We start from the raw sequence: 16,176 nt of genomic DNA on the forward strand, positions 1-16,176 counted from the left end.
AGAGTTAGCAGATAGGAATATTAACATAACTGTAATTAATATGTTCAAGGAAAATATGTAAAAAGATGAAAAGTTAGAGAATGTTACTAAAGAACCAGAAATTGAAAAAAAAAAATCCTTTATTTTAGGCCAAAAGTAGGAATTCTTTGAAAGATTAGAAACAACAAAAGACTGGATTCAATGGAAAATATCTAATTTGAATCTATGAAAGTGAAAGAACATCAGAGATACATGGAAACATGAATATTATCCGGAGTTCTAGAAGGAGAAAGAAAATGTGGCAGAGGCAATATTTGAATAAATAATGGCCAAAAATTGCTAAAATTGATGAAAGATGCAGTATAATAACTAGAAGTGTGTGTGCTACTGTGCTGGAAAACTTCTAGCAGAATATATACAAAAAAAATCATACCTGGGTTTATCATAGCAAAACTTTGAGAACCAAAGTCAAATAGAAAACTTTAACAAAAGTAAAAAAAGACACTTCATCTTCATTACCTGACAGCTAATTACTCAGTGGAAAGATAGAAATCAGAAATCAATAGAATGATATCTTAAAAGATATTAGAGGAAAAGTATGCCTACATTACTTTTATATCAAACAAAATATCTTCCAAAAATAATTATATTTTCAGACAAAAAAAGTGAGTAGTCAGCACCAGCAGATCTCAATGAACAGAAATATTTAGGGTATTCTTCAGGCAGGATGACTTCCCTGGTGGCTCAGACAGTAAAGGCATCTGCCTACAAAGCAGGAGACCCAGGTTTGATCCCTGGGTTGGGAAGATCCCCTCGAGAAGGAAATGGCATGCCTGGAAAATCCCATGGACAGAGGAGCCTGGTAGGCTACAGTGCATGGGGTCGCAAAGAGTCAGACATGACTGAATGACTTCACTTTCTTTTTTTTCAGGCAGAAGTGTAGTAATTTCATATAGAAATATGGAAATTCAGGAGGTCAAATGAATATATGAATAAGTCCAAACTTAGATTGTTCATAAAAACAACACTAATAAGTAATGATTTATGGTGCTTTAAGATATGTGAAGATTTAAGTACATGAAAATACAAAATATGAGGGGGAAATAACTAATTTTAAGGGCTATTAACCAATCTTAAGGGAGATCAACCCTGAATATTCACTGAAGGACTGATGCTGAAGTTGAAGCTCCAGTATTTTGGTCATCTGATGCCAACAGATGACTCTTTGGAAAAGTCCCTGATGCTGAGGGCAGAAGAAGAAGAGGGCATCAGAGGATGAGATGGCTGAATGGCATCACTGATGCAGTGAACATGAACTTGGGCAAACTCTGGGAGATGATAAGGGCCAGGGAGGCCAACACGCTGCAGTCCATGGGGTTGCAAAGAGTCAGACATGACTGGGTGACTGAATAACAGCAATAATAATCAATTATTAACATTCTGACTTTTCTAAACTTTTTTTCCTAGAGCTAAAAGCTGGGTAAATTTCAACCTGTTGATGTTTATAGATGTTTTACCATGGATAATGTAGTTATCCGTGTTTTCCATTCCTAATATCAGTTTCCTTACTGTCTATTGCCTAATCACTAAGCCGATGCTACATTGCAAGATATTTCATAAAGGTAGTGTCCCATGTCAAATTACTTATGTCTTTATTAATTAAAATAATACCAAATGCTATAAAATTAATGAACAGCACAAAACATAATTTTGGTTTAGGTGACTGAAGATTGTATTTTGCCAAGTAACACCCAATACAATTATTTTTTGATAATTTACCTCATTTTAAGTAGTTCAGGACCTTGGATTCCTTCTGTCTTCTTCTTCCACCATCCTTAGGACCCCACGGTCCTCTGCATTTAGTTGGTAAATAAAAAAAAAAGAGAGTGTAAACAAAGCGGGGCTGTTTCTCAGTCTGAGGTGACATCACTTTGACTCACATTACATCGATGTTGCTGCCTAATGGTGGCATTTAGAGGTTGGATAGGTAGGCTTCCCATAGAAACTCTCATATCAGTGAAGAGAGGTCAGATTTCTTTTTTTGGTACTGTTAATCAGTACTGTCACAGAAGCCTTTCTGAATGAATAAACTCAGTTCAGTTCAGTTCAGTCACTCAGTTATGTCCGACTCTTTGCAACCCCGTGGACTACAGCACACCAGGCTTCCCTGTCCATCACCAACTCCCAGAGCTTGCTCAAACTCATGTTCATTGAGTGGGTGATGCCACCCAGCCATCTCATCCTCTGTTGTCCCCTTCTACTCCTGCCTTCAATCTTTCCCAGCATCAAGGTCTTTTCCAAGAAGTCAGTTCTTCGCATCAGTCAAAGTATGGTCAAAGTATTGGAGTTTCAGTCCTTCCAATGAATATTCAGGACTGATTTTGTTTAGGATGGACTGGTTGCATCTCCTTGCAGTCCAAGGGACTCTCAAGAGCCTTCTCCAACACCACAATTCAAAAGCATCAATTCTTCGGTGCTAAGCTTTCTTTATAGTCCATCTCTCACATCGATACATGACTACTGGAAAAACCATAGCCTTGACTAGACAGACCTTTGTTGACAAAGTAATATCTCTGCTATTTAATCTGCTGTCTAGGTTGATCATAGCTTTCCTTCCAAGGAGTAAGCGTCTTTTAATTTCATGGCTCCGATCACCATCAGCAGTGATTTTGGAGCCCCCAGAAATAAAGTCAGCTACTGTTTCCACTGTTTCCCCATCTTTTGCCATGAAGTGATGGGACTGGATGCCATGATCTTAGTTTTCTGAATGTTGAGCTTTAAGCCAACTTTTTCACTCTCCCCTTTCACTTTCATCAAGAGGCTCCTTAGTTCTTCTTCACTTTCTGCCATAAGGGTGGTGTTATCTGCATATCTGAGGTTATTGATATTTCTCCTGGCAATCTTGATTCCAGCATGTGCTTCCCAAGAAAAAGAAATGCAAAAAGCAAAATGGCTGTCTGAGGAGGCTTTACAAATAGCTGTGAAAAGAAGAGAAATGAAAAGCAAAGGAAAAAAGGAAAGATATAACCATTTGAAAGTAGAGTTCCAAAGAATAGCAAGGAGAAATAAGAAAGCCTTCCCCAGCGATCAATGCAAAGAAATTGAGGAAAACAATAGAATGAAAAAGTCTAGAGATCTCTTCAAGAAAATTAGAGATACCAAGGGAACATTTCATGGAAAGATGGGCTCGATAAAGGACAGAAATGGTATGGACCTAAGAGAGGCAGAAGATATTAAGAAGAGGTGGCAAGAATACACAGAAGAGCTGTACAAAAAAGATCTTCATGACCCATATAATCACAATGGTGTGATCACTCACACTCACCTAGAGCCAGACATCCTGGACTGTGAAGTCAAGTGGGCCTTAGGAAGCATCACTGTGAGCAAAGCTAGTGGAGGTGATGGAATTCCAGTTGAACTATTTCAAATCCTGGAAGATGATGCTGTGAAAGTGCTGCACTCAATATGCCAGCACATTTGGAAAACTCAGCAGTGGCCACAGGACTGGAAGAAGTCAGTTTTCATTCCAATCCCAAAGAAAGGCAATGCCAAAGAATGCACAATTCCACTCATCTCACACACTAGTAAAGTAATGTTCAAAATTCTCCAAGCCAGGCTTCAGCAATACGTGAACTGTGAACTTCCAGATGTTCAAGCTGGTTTTAGAAAAGGCAGAAGAACCAGAGATCAAATTGCCAACATCCGCTGGATCATGGAAAAAGCAAGAGAGTTTCAAAACATGTCTACTGCTTTATTGACTAGGCCAAAGCCTTTGACTGTGTGGATCACAATAAACTGTGGAAAATTCTGAAAGAGATGGGAATACCAGACCATGTGACTTGCCTCTTGAGAAACCTGTATGCAGGTCAGGAAGCAACAGTTAGAACTGGACATGGAACAACAGACTGGTTCCAAATAGGAAAAGGAGTATGTCAAGGCTGTATATTGTCACCCTGCTTATTTAACTTATATGCAGATTTCATCATGAGAAATGCTGGGCTGGAGGAAGCACAAGTTGAAATCAAGATTACCGGGAGAATAACTTTATACCCACATTCAAATTTAAATAGACTTGATGAGGTATCCATTGTGTAAAAACTTTCAATTAATCACTTTAGGAGTATGTATCATTAAGTGATATGCAAAAGTTGAAAACAATCATACAAGCACTCTATTATATGATACTTATGTTGAAAAAATACATTTTACTTGAGAGTAATATTTGTTAATTGTAACCTGTTTACAGTAACTTTAGTTACATTAGTTAAAGACACTAAAAATAAAAAGAAGGTGTTGATGAGAGTATTTTATATGTGTGTCTTATATAAATCTTCATTTAATTCTTCCTGCAATAGCTATAATGTCCTAAAGTCATACAAGCTTTCAAGATTTAGATTAGCCTTTTAAAACTAGCTCCTCTTAAACATGGGAGAGTATAAAACAAATAGAAATGTGCATAATTAAAGACATTGTGCTGATGTGCTTGATTTATCAAAATTACTCATACTTTAATAGTGGAAAAAATGAATGATAGTTAAGGTCTTCTCATTTGTGACCTCAGCCCATACCTCCAGAGAAGAGAGATGACTTACTTTGACAGTATAAATTAAAACTCACAGGCTGTTTGCATATATTTGATACACACTGCAGTATTAAGTACAATGAATTGAAGAACATATTTTGTGAGATTCAGTAACAACATAATACGTAAAAATGTCTTATAATATTAAATTAAATTTCTGCTCTTTATTTACCAATCATTTAATATGGAAGCACTACTTTTTAGATTTCAATTTACAAATAACAACATTTAAAACAATTACTTTCATCCATGGATATATTTATTTGCATCTCTGAATCAAATGAGATAGCTATTTAGAAACTGCTCTGTCTCTGTCTTATATACTGAGCTTATACCTCCTGTTAGTTCTCATAACCCATTTAGGTTTAATGAAAACCTCTCACTGGTTATTCACTTTCAATATCCTCTATAAATTAGTCCTGAAATATTGTGTCTATAAAGCACTGAGTTCTTTCACTGTAGTTGAGTTCCTGTTCAAAAGGCACCTTCCAGTATGACACAATAAAGACACTATTAAAAAGTTTTAGACATCATATTAAATGCTAATTAGATCTGATCAAATACATATTAAATTTTTATTGTGGTTCATTTTGCCCTTGATTTATTATTGAGTAAGGTAGTTGCATTTTTTTTAAAAGTTTGTAGCATTCATTTGTTAGCAAATGAATTGATTTCAACTTTATGATAATCATTGACTGCAACCAACTTGTTGATTTTTTTTCTTGTATGATATAGTTTTTTGTTGTTTCACACTGGGTTTTTTTTTTTACAGTTTTATTTTTATTGAAGTATATTTGATTTACAATGTTGTAATATATATTCTTTTTCATATTCTTTTCCATTATGGTGTATTTAAGATGTTGAATATAATCCCTTGAGCTACGTAGTAGGACCTTGTTGTTTATCTGTTTTATATACAGTAGTTTCTATCTGCTGATCCCAAACTTGTAATTTACCTTTTGCCCACCCGCCTTTTCCTGTTCAGTAAGTGTAAGTTTGTTTTCTTTGTCTGTGAGTCTGTTTATGTTTCAAATATAAGTTAATTGTGTAAGTGACAACATATGGTATTTGTTTTTTTCTTTCTGACTTACTTTACTTAATATGATCATCTCTAGGTCCACAATGGAGCTTTTTAAATAGGCAAAATAGATAAAGACCTACCTGTAGGGAATTTATTTTGCCTTTGGGGCCAATATTGGAAAAATTAATATGTATGTTTCATTGCTAAAAATCAGGGAAATTTTGGTCTTCTGTGAATATTGTAAATTACTTGAGGGCAACAACTATATTTTAGAGATGTAGCTAAGTAGTTTTATAGCCTGCAGCTCTACTGAAGGAAGTGAGGGAGGGAGCAGGGAGAGGGAAACAGAATCCCTTTCCTCACCAGGACTGGAGAGATGAACGAGAAAGGCCTTGTGGCAGGCAGCCTCTCACAGAATCAGTCTCCTCCATGAACAGAGAATATCCCTCTGTTTGTTTTAATTTCTCTCAAATGACTTTTGTAGTTTTCAGTGTATGGGACAGGTATATCTTATACTGTAAATTTCTTTCCAAATATTTTGTGTTCTTTTAATACTTAAACTGTATTTTTCTTTTCTTTTTTTCTTTTGAACTTTTAACTTTGAAGTGTAGTCCATTAACAATGTAGTGACGGTTTCAGGTGAACAGCGGGAGGGACTCAGTCATACATACACGTGTATGCATTCTCCCCCAAACACCTCTCTGCTCTAGGCTGCCACATAACATTAAAGAAAGTTCCATGTGCTATACTATAGGCCCTTGTTGGTTACTCATGTTAAACATAGCAGTTTAAAAGGTATTTTTTTTAAGATTCCTTTCACAGTTTCTTGCTAATACAGAGAAAGCTAATTTTTAAAAAAATACTGACTTTGTATTCTATGACCTTGCTAAACTCATTTATTCATTCTAGTCATTTGTTTTTATAGATTATTTAAGTCTACATACAATGATACAATCTGTGAATAAACACAGCTTTACCTCTAGCTTTCATATTGTTATTATTTTTTTCAAAATTAATGTCTTTTTCTTCCCTTATCATCCCTCTGAAGACTGCAGTGAAATTTTGGGTAAAAGTGTTGACAGTGGGCATCTTTTTTTTTTTTTATATATATATATGAAGTGAAAGCATTTGATGTTTTACTTAAGTACTTATAGATTTATTGTATGTATCCTTAATTTGACTGATGATCTTCTATTTCTAGTAGGTATGGATTTCTATCATGAGTGTTAAGTTTTGTCAAATATTTTTTTCCGTATCTTCTGAAATGATTATGTAATTTATTTTGTTAATATGGTGGATTAGCCTGACAGATGTTCTGATATTAAACCAACTTTGCATTTCTGTGTTAAACTCCATTCAGTCAAGATATATTGTTTTTATATATTCCTGGATTAGGTTTACTTATATTCATGATAGATATTGTTCTGTAACTTTTTTCTTTTAATGCCTTTGTCAGGTATGACTCTGAGGATTTATTTCCAGAGGGACTCTGGAAACCTTGCCCCTCAGAAGGCATAACATTGCACTCTGTTTCATTTTCTTGTTCTGTTGCCACTGTTCACCAAAATTCAGGGAGTTTGGGGAGAAATTGTCAGGCACATTGATTTGTTTTTTATATCTGGGGCTCTTCCAGAATTTAATCCTCTCTGCCAGTGTGAAAGTTTAAAAAGCTAGGCTGGTTTCTCCTCATTTCTGCAAACCCTTTGCATGCCAAGCCCATTTACTGCCCACTTGTACCCAGAAAAGACAAGTGCCCCAGGCATGGAGGCTGTCTTGACTCACTACTTTTCTGTGCATGGTTTATTTCTTGCTGGATTTAGCTTCTAAAGTTTCCATGAATCCATCAACCTTTGATATCCCCATAAAATTTCCATAGAATTTGTTATTTGTCATTGTTTCTTGTGGCTACCATGAGAAATATTTATTTTTGCATTTTTCCACATTCTACTCAGAAGCAGAAGCTCTTTCCACTGTCTTATATTGTTCCTTCTGTTCTTAGATATACAGAATTATCCCTATTGTCTGTGTTTGCTGTCAGGCCAGTTTTTTCCCTTACTGAACCGAAGAATTGATGCTTTTGAACTGTGGTGTTGGAGAAGACTCTTGAGAGTCCCTTAGACTGCAAGGAGATCCAACCAGTCCATTCTGAAGGAGATCAGCCCTGGGATTTCTTTGGAAGGAATGATGCTAAAGCTGAAACTCCAGTACTTTGGCCACCTCACACGAAGAGTTGACTCATTGGAAAAGACTCTGATGCTGGGAGGGATTGGGGGCAGGAGGAGAAGGGGACGACAGAGGATGAGATGGCTGGATGGCATCACTGACTTGATGGACGTGAGTCTGAGTGAACTCCGGGAGTTGGTGATGGACAGGGAGGCCTGGCGTGCTGCGATTCATGGGGTCGCAAAGAGTCAGACACGACTGAGTGACTGATCTGATCTGATCTGAAACTTTTTATCTGCATGGGTACAAAGTATAGTTCTGTCCAAGATCTTGTCTCTTACTTCTATCTGGACCTTAAAATACAAGCCTTTAGTTTATGAAAATCAATAAATGTTTCATGAAGAATCATCCTGAAGTTTTAGCATACTATGCAAGTTGTCATTGCTTTCTCTTTTCTTTCTTCTTTCATTCATGCTTTCAGCAACAATTGGGAATTTCCTCGTCCTCAGATGAGATAAAATATGCTTATAAAAGCTTGTTTTCTATATTTTACCTAGCGTTTCTAGGTGCTTGTGGTTGGACAATAACTAAGGTGTCATATGACAGGAAACATAAGCCACTCCTAGGCCTCAAACAATCTGGAAATACGTTTTTCTTCCCCTGAAATCTTCCAGTACTTTTCAGTTCTCTGTTTATATATCTATAACATGTTCTCTGCTGTTACTAATTTGCGTGCTTGTTCTTGCTGTACTACAAGAGTATAAGTTCACTAAAGAAAGAAATTTTTTTACATTCTTTATATCATGGTCATGCTTGGTGCAATTCATTGTACAATCTATACATTCAATGGAGGAGTTGATGTTTGAAGAGTGTAATAATGTGGATGAATTTTGAAAAAGCAAAAGCAAAAACATTTCTGTGAGCAACCTAAATTTTGCAGATTTCCCCCCTTTATTTGTAGCTGCAAATAAGAATAAATCCAATGGTGAGAGGACAATGGACAGTGATCCTTTACTCAAACTACTTAGCCAAAGTTATGTCGCCTTCATACTGTGGGTTCCAACTTACCAAACAATAGCAGCAATGACAATAATGATGGTGATAATAATAATCATCATCCAGTTACATTTCAATTTTAAATAAACAAGGAATTATTTTAAAGCAAAAGTATATTCCAAATTGTAATATTTGCTCAAATTTACCTAGAGGTTTTGTATTGTATCTGGTAACCCTATTCACATTACAACTAGGATGAATGCCCGGATCCCCACTGTTGAAGATTTTCCAAGTTCAGCTTCATTGCACTATATCCTATACCCAAGACTTTCTCTCTGAATTTCACTTCTCTCATGAGGATAATTTCCTCAGCACTCTTCTTCCTGTTTTTCAAGATGACAGTTAGCAAATTGACAAAACTTAGCTGTGTTGTGTGTGAATAATAATGGGTTAATTCTCCAGTTTTCAATTCACATAACGTGCCCAAGGTAGTAGTGGTCTTTTGACATGAGTGTCAGTTATCCAAGATAACTGATTCTATTAATGGAAATTTCAAACCAGAAACAAACATATTTCTAAGAAGCAAGAAAGGAGTTTGTTGTCTTCAAAACAGCCCATTAATTTGGCTACTGATGCCACCTGTGTTACAAGGAACACTTCCAGATTGTTAGGATCATCAGCTTATAGATTTCATGATTATTTAACTATACTTGGTAGTCTTAACTATGACTGAAAATCTTTTTTTAGTGTTGCTACTTAAAGAGCCTGTTGATGAGGGTGAAAGAGGAGAGTGAAAACTCTGGCTTAAATTCAACATTCAAAAAACAAAAATCATGGCATCTAGTCCCATCACTTCATGGCAAATAGATGGGGAAAAAGTGGCAACAGTGACAGATTTTATTTTCTTGGGCTCCAAAATCACTGCGGACAGTGACTGCAGCCATGAAATTAAAAGACACTTGCCTCTTGGAAGAATAGCTATGGTAGACCTAGACAGTGTGTTAAGAAGCAGAGATACCACTTTGCTGACAAAAGTCCATATAGTCAAAGCTATGGTTTTTCCAGTAGTCTTGTATGGATGTGAGACTTGGACCATAAAGAAGGCTGAGCACCAAAGAATTGATGCTTTTGAATTGTAGTGCTGGAAAAGACTCTTGAGAGTCCCTGGGAGAGCAAGGAGATCAAGCCAATCAATCCTAAAGGAGATCAACCCTGAATATTCATTGAAAGGAGTGATGCTGAAGCTCCTATACTTTGCTGCCTAATGCGAAGAGCTGACTCATTGGAAAAGACCCTGATGCTGGGAAAGATTGGGGGCAAGGGGAGAAGGAGGTGACAGAGGATGAGATGGTTGTTGGCGTCACCGACTCAATGGATGTGAGTTAAGCAAACTCAGGGAGATAGTGAGAAACCTTGCATGCTGCAGGCCATGAGATTTCAGAGTCAGACACAACCTAGTGACTGAACAACAACAACAACTTAAAAATACTTTAAAGAACGATTTTTGAATTTGAAAAATTTTAAATGATCACTTACAGACTTGGTTTCTAAAAAAATTGGTGAAACATCATAAAAATATAAAAAACAGATATTAGTGCTCGCTTCGGCATCACATATACTAAAATTGGAACGATACAGAGAAGATTAGCTGGCTCCTGTGCAAGGATGACATGCAAATTTGTGAAGTGTTCCATATTTTTAGGTGGACCAGTGCCACAGACCCTTCTGCCTGCACTCTGACCCATTACAAGGCCACTGCCAAAGCTTAGGCACTCGCTGAGCCCTGGAGTCAAAGTAATCATTTCTTCTCCTTGTGAAGGGTAGGGGTCTTGAGGGCAGGAAGGGCCAACCTCCCAGGCTTGCCTGGGTGTGAAAAAATAAAAGTCTTAAATCTGGAAAAAAAAAATTAAATGCACAAAATTACACACATCACCAGTTTTTTTCCTCTCCAGATCATATATACCTATTGAATATCACAACTTTCCCATTATTAAATTAAGCAGAAAATCAGGAAATAAAATACAATGTAATTGGAATGAAAAAGGAGTTAATTGCTACCTAAGGTATTCATTTAATCAGAAAATTTTTACATTTAGAACTAATGGAAACTTTTAAATTTATTTATTTAAATTTATAAATTTAGATTTAAGATTGATTCTTCCAGAGAATATTATTATTAGAAGAGAAGATGGAAAACAGAACTATGAAATAATTTCAAATAAAATAAGAGGAATTTTTTTAGTATTTTAAGTACGTATTTTGTTTCTGTGGAATAATGCTGCTGCTGCTGCTAAGTCACCCCAGTCGTGTCGGACTCTGTGCGACCCCATGGACGGCAGCCTACCGGGCTCCTCCGTCCCTGGGATTCTCCAGACAAGAACACTGGAGTGGGTTGCCATTGCCTTCTCCAATGCATGAAAGTGAAAAGTGAAAGTGAAGTCGCTCAGTCGTGTCCGACTCTTGGCGACCCCATGGACTGCAGCCTACCAGGCTCCTCCGTCCATGGGATTTTCCAGGCAAGAGTACTGGAGTGGGGTGCCATTGCCTTCTCCACTATGGAATAATAGAGATTGTAAATTATAGCAGAACAATGGTTACATGGAATATAAGGAAATACTTGTACTTGGAGTGTGTAAACCAGGAAGATAGCTACCAACTTTGGATAATTTTTAAAGGAACCCTTATAATCATCCCTCTAGGATAAGTATCTTGATAATTTTGTACATTCTAAAGACTTACCTGTGGTTTATTTCTGTATAACAAATGAGATTTTAGAGTTGAAAAGAATTATTTCCCTGTGGTCCTCAACCATTTTTCTCCCTACTCAAGACACATGATGGAAACAGCCAGCTCCTACACATAACAACTGGAAAGGGTGGAAGTTCAGCATCGTGATGAGTAACTGAGAAGCTACAGAAGGACATGGATAGTTTGATAAAATCCCACAAATAATTTTGATATCCTTTCCATTCCTTTAAAAACTTGTATCTAGTACATTATTTAACATGGCAACTGAGAGTCAGTTTTGTCCAACACCATCCGAAAGAGTATGTGAGGACTTGGAACCCATATCTCCCATTCTTTTTAATACTTTGTGTTTTACTACATTCCTCTTAATCTCATTTTAGTGTCAGTAATGATTTATCAATTTAATTCACAAATGCACATGGATTCTTTGACACAATTTTTTTTAACTGATTTCCCTTAAATATTGTAAAGCAGAGGTTTTGTCAGAGAAATATTCATATATGAATTGCTCGAGTTAGTCTTAATTTGATGCTTCCTGATGAACTAAAAGCTATCAACACAATTTTACCAGTATTTAAGCAGATTTTGTCTTATTATTTTAGGCTTTAGAACATACTGTTAGAATCTTTAATCTAGGATAAAAAATGTCAGAGCTCTTGCCCTAGTGACTAATTTTGATTAACTCATCCAAACCAATCTGGTTTGCATTTCCATACTGTAGTTTCACTAATTTCGTAAGTTCCGACAGTACTACAACTAGGAGAATAAAATTAGAGGACAGCAGACAGTGATGGTGAATATTCCTTTTCTGGTGCTAGGGAGAAGTGGATGAAAAGAGGCATCGTTACACAGCTGGGATCTGTCAGCCCCTGCTTAAGTTACCTGCTTCTTGGGTGACTCTTCAGGAGCATAAATTCAGAAACAGACCAGTCAGATCAAAATAATTCATTGTGTTTTATTCACATACTCACTGTATAAATTCATTCATGTCCTTCAACTTAATGTTTGAGCTTTGAAAGATACTCTTATTTTCTGTTGCATCTTGGGCTTTCTTTTTCTCTTAAATACGTAGGTGTATAAACTCTTATCTGGATTATATTCTTTTAGTAAAGTTCATTCATTTATTTAAAAAGTTCATTAAGTGCCTACTATGTTTCAGACCTTATTTTAGGTCTGATCAGTGCCTTATTATGGGCACAGAGTAATCAATAAAATAAAGTCTTTGCTCTCATGGAATTTATAATCTTGGATCTTACAGTTTTATAGTTTGCTTGGTTAAATTTTGTATATATATATGTACATGTCTCTACATACATACTTATACACGTCTACATACATATGCATGTGTATATATGTATGCATGTATGTGTGTTTGGTGATGCATGCTAATATGAGAAATAAAGAAAGGGACAGAGAAATTCACAGGGGTGCTGTTTTAGCTAGTCAGAAAATGCACCTCTGATGTAGTAACACTTCAGTTACAGACACAGATTAAGTGGAAGGGTGAGACAGGGCAATATCTGAGGAAAGAACAATTAAGGGAGGAGCTTGCTTTGCATGTTTGTGGAATTGCATAGAATGATGCAGCTCTAACACTGTCAGGAGACAGGTCATGAAGGGCTTCGTGGGCCTTAATAAGGACTTTGGAATTTTTTCTCTATAAAATGGACATACACTAGAGGGTTTGAGTTGAGGAAGGGGATAATCTGGTGTGTGTTTGTTTAAAACCATGCCTGTGTGTGGTGTAAAAATAGACTGTAGTGGGACTAATGTAGAAACAGGCAGATACAGTGGGAGCTATTAGAATAAAACAGGTGAGAAATGGTGACGTTTGGACAGATGCGGGATCTGTAGAGGGATGAGATTCTCACTTCATTTCAAAAGCAGAACCATCACACTTTGCTGATGTTTGGGTGTGGTATGTGAGAAGAAGAAAAGCTAAGATGACTCCATGATTTGGGGAAAATAGACATTACTATTTTTATTGAGAGGGAAGAATAATATTAGATATATAGTGATTTCCAAAGTCTTTCCTAGGACTGTAACAGTTCTCACAAGATATAAGTAAAAATTCCTCAGAAAGACTGACTTGGTCCAGTACCTCTTCATGTTACTTTGTGAGCATTTTTCACACTTGCTAATGAAATCTCAGGTTGGCAGCAGAGATAAAAATGATTGGTGGAGCTATTAGGGAAATATTCACAGAGGCTAACAACTATCTTGCTTGACAGGCAGGAACAATGACTACTTAAGTGGCTTCAGGCACTGGGAGTGGCCTACAAAATCCACTAGTGTCAAGAAATGTCAGTCTTAGCATAGAGTCCCTGACTTCACCATCTCTTTGCTAGAATGAAAGAAATAGAGGAGTCTCCCTGCCATGGTTGGATTTTAAATCAGTACTAAATGTTTAAATGATAAAAATGAAATAGATTTCATTCTCCTTCATAATTAGCAGGAATAGATTTGTCTTTTTTTTTGATCATGAGAGTAGAAAGGAGAACTCTAGGACTATTTAGTATATTGATACTTTGAAAGTATGATTAGAAAAAAGATACTTAGTAGAACATTTTTAAGCAGTATATAAAAATAATCCTTCAAATTTGTATAACGGACCGATTTTTTCTTGATATATGCTTTTTGATATTTATGTCTACATTTCATAAAATCCAGTATAACTTATTGCTAGAGGAAACTATTTTTAAGAAAAAGGTGACAATTTAAAAGTACAATAAAAATATGCATCAGAATGCAAACATTCTCTGATAATGACACATATTTTGTATATTATTTTTAATATACTGCATTCTGGGATTCTATAAGAAAGTAAGAACAAAAACAAAACTTGCCAAGCTACAAAAAGTGGGAATGTTTCCAGTTTTTTTTAATCTTTATTTTATTTTTTATTTACTTTTTTGGCTGTATCATGTGGCTTGAGGGATCTTAGTTCTCCAGGGCTATAGTCTCTTCTGGAGAGTTTAGGTGACATTCCATTTCTTGGCCTTTTCTACCTACTTGGAATTCATGAACCCCATCTTCCATCTTCAAAACTAACAATGACGGCTGAGTCCTTCTCATATCCCATCATGCTGACCTCTCTTTCCCTTTCTCTCTTCCATTTTTAAGGAACCTTGGGATTACATTGGACTCACTGGAATAATTCAGGGTAATCATCTCAATATCCTTAACTTAATCATATTTGAAAAATCTTTTGCCATCTTAGGTATCATATGCATAGGTTCTGGGGATTATAATCACTGGTGGGACCTGCCTACCCCACCCCTCAAGTACCCTTATTGCCAGTGGACTCATAACTGGTTATTACTCAGCATCCTTCAGAGTGCCAGTTGCAAAGTCTGAGCAGGAAAGAGGTGGCTCATTTACCAAAAAGTTGCAAAAATTTCCCCATATGTGTTGCAGATGCCCGAGGAACAGATATGGGAGTGTTTTTTAAGAGTATTAGACCAAGGAGGACTGAATGTAGCACTCAGTTCAGTTCAGTTCAGTCTCTCAGTCGTGTCCAACTCTGTGACCCCATGAATTGCAGCATATCAGGTCTCCCTATCCATTACCAACTCCTGGAGTTTACCCAAACTCATGTCCATTGAGTCGGTGATGCCATCCAACTATCGACTGAATCAATTTTTGAAATAAGTAAATTTATTAGATATTCTAGATTTTATATATTAACTTGAACAACTAGAAGTAGCTTTAATAATTTGTTTTGTTGTTGATTGAAACTTAGACTGAAAGAGGTTGGTATCTGGAACTTCCCTGGCATAATGTAAAGGAAGGAATCTAAAAGTCTGAGGAAGTATAAGTGTTGAAATATTTATCATGTATGATCTGTGCACTACCTCATCATATATTCTAAAGAGACCCAAAAGATCCTGACTTAAATAAGGCATCAACCACCAGTGTCCTTAGAAAGCCTAGTAGTGACTGTCTTCTAGTCACTCATTACTGATGACCACAGGAGATCTGCCAGTGAGATATATTAGGGGTGATGGGATCCAGAATGGCAGGAGCTAAGTGTCAGTGCTTAAAGACGTTCAGAGATGGTGTAAGTACATTTACAGTAATGGGCAGCAGGAATGAGGTGGTAATTTGAATGTTTTAACCAATAGGAATCTTTGGAGAAGGCTGTTTTTAAAGAATGATATATATGGAAAATGTGTTTAACTCATTATTAATGGAATCAACAAAATGGTAAAGCTGGTTTAAAAAAAAAAACCTATAAGGTATATAGAATTATTTATAGCCATGGGAAAAAAATGCTAGATTAAGATTTATAAATTACATATAAAAATTTCAGTGTCCTATAGGACATGTAAGGTTTTCTATGGCATGAAAATAATTTGCCTCTCTACAGGATAAAATTTATCTGCATTGCTATAGAAACAGAATCATCTGCTTCACTGTCTGTCAGTTTTATACTCACCAACACCTACCCTTACAGAATTGCAAAATACTATAATCAAATGTACATGCCCCTAGGGGTTAGATAATCCTTATTAGACAAACCTGTTACAAAAGGATCTACCAGGACATTGAAAGGACAGACAATCATATATTTGCCTGTTTCCAAGTTTTGGGTTTTTTTTCTTATCAATCCCTCCCTTTAAACACAAATTCTCTTCTCCCTTGGCCAGAGGCAATCACTGATACTTTCTGTCATTATAAATAAGAT

General features: G+C 36.3%; 1 non-coding gene across 1 annotated transcript; it reads left to right on the plus strand.

Annotated features, from left to right (window-relative positions):
• The first annotated feature begins 10,335 nt into the window (after positions 1-10,335).
• Positions 10,336-10,441, plus strand: LOC138989286 (U6 spliceosomal RNA). Its single transcript, XR_011465525.1, has one exon. It is a non-coding gene; the product is annotated as a U6 spliceosomal RNA (small nuclear RNA).
• Positions 10,442-16,176: the final 5,735 nt, after the last annotated feature.

Source organism: Bos mutus, chromosome 9 (assembly GCF_027580195.1).
Source record: "Bos mutus isolate GX-2022 chromosome 9, NWIPB_WYAK_1.1, whole genome shotgun sequence".
Taxonomy (NCBI): Eukaryota; Metazoa; Chordata; class Mammalia; order Artiodactyla; family Bovidae; genus Bos; species Bos mutus.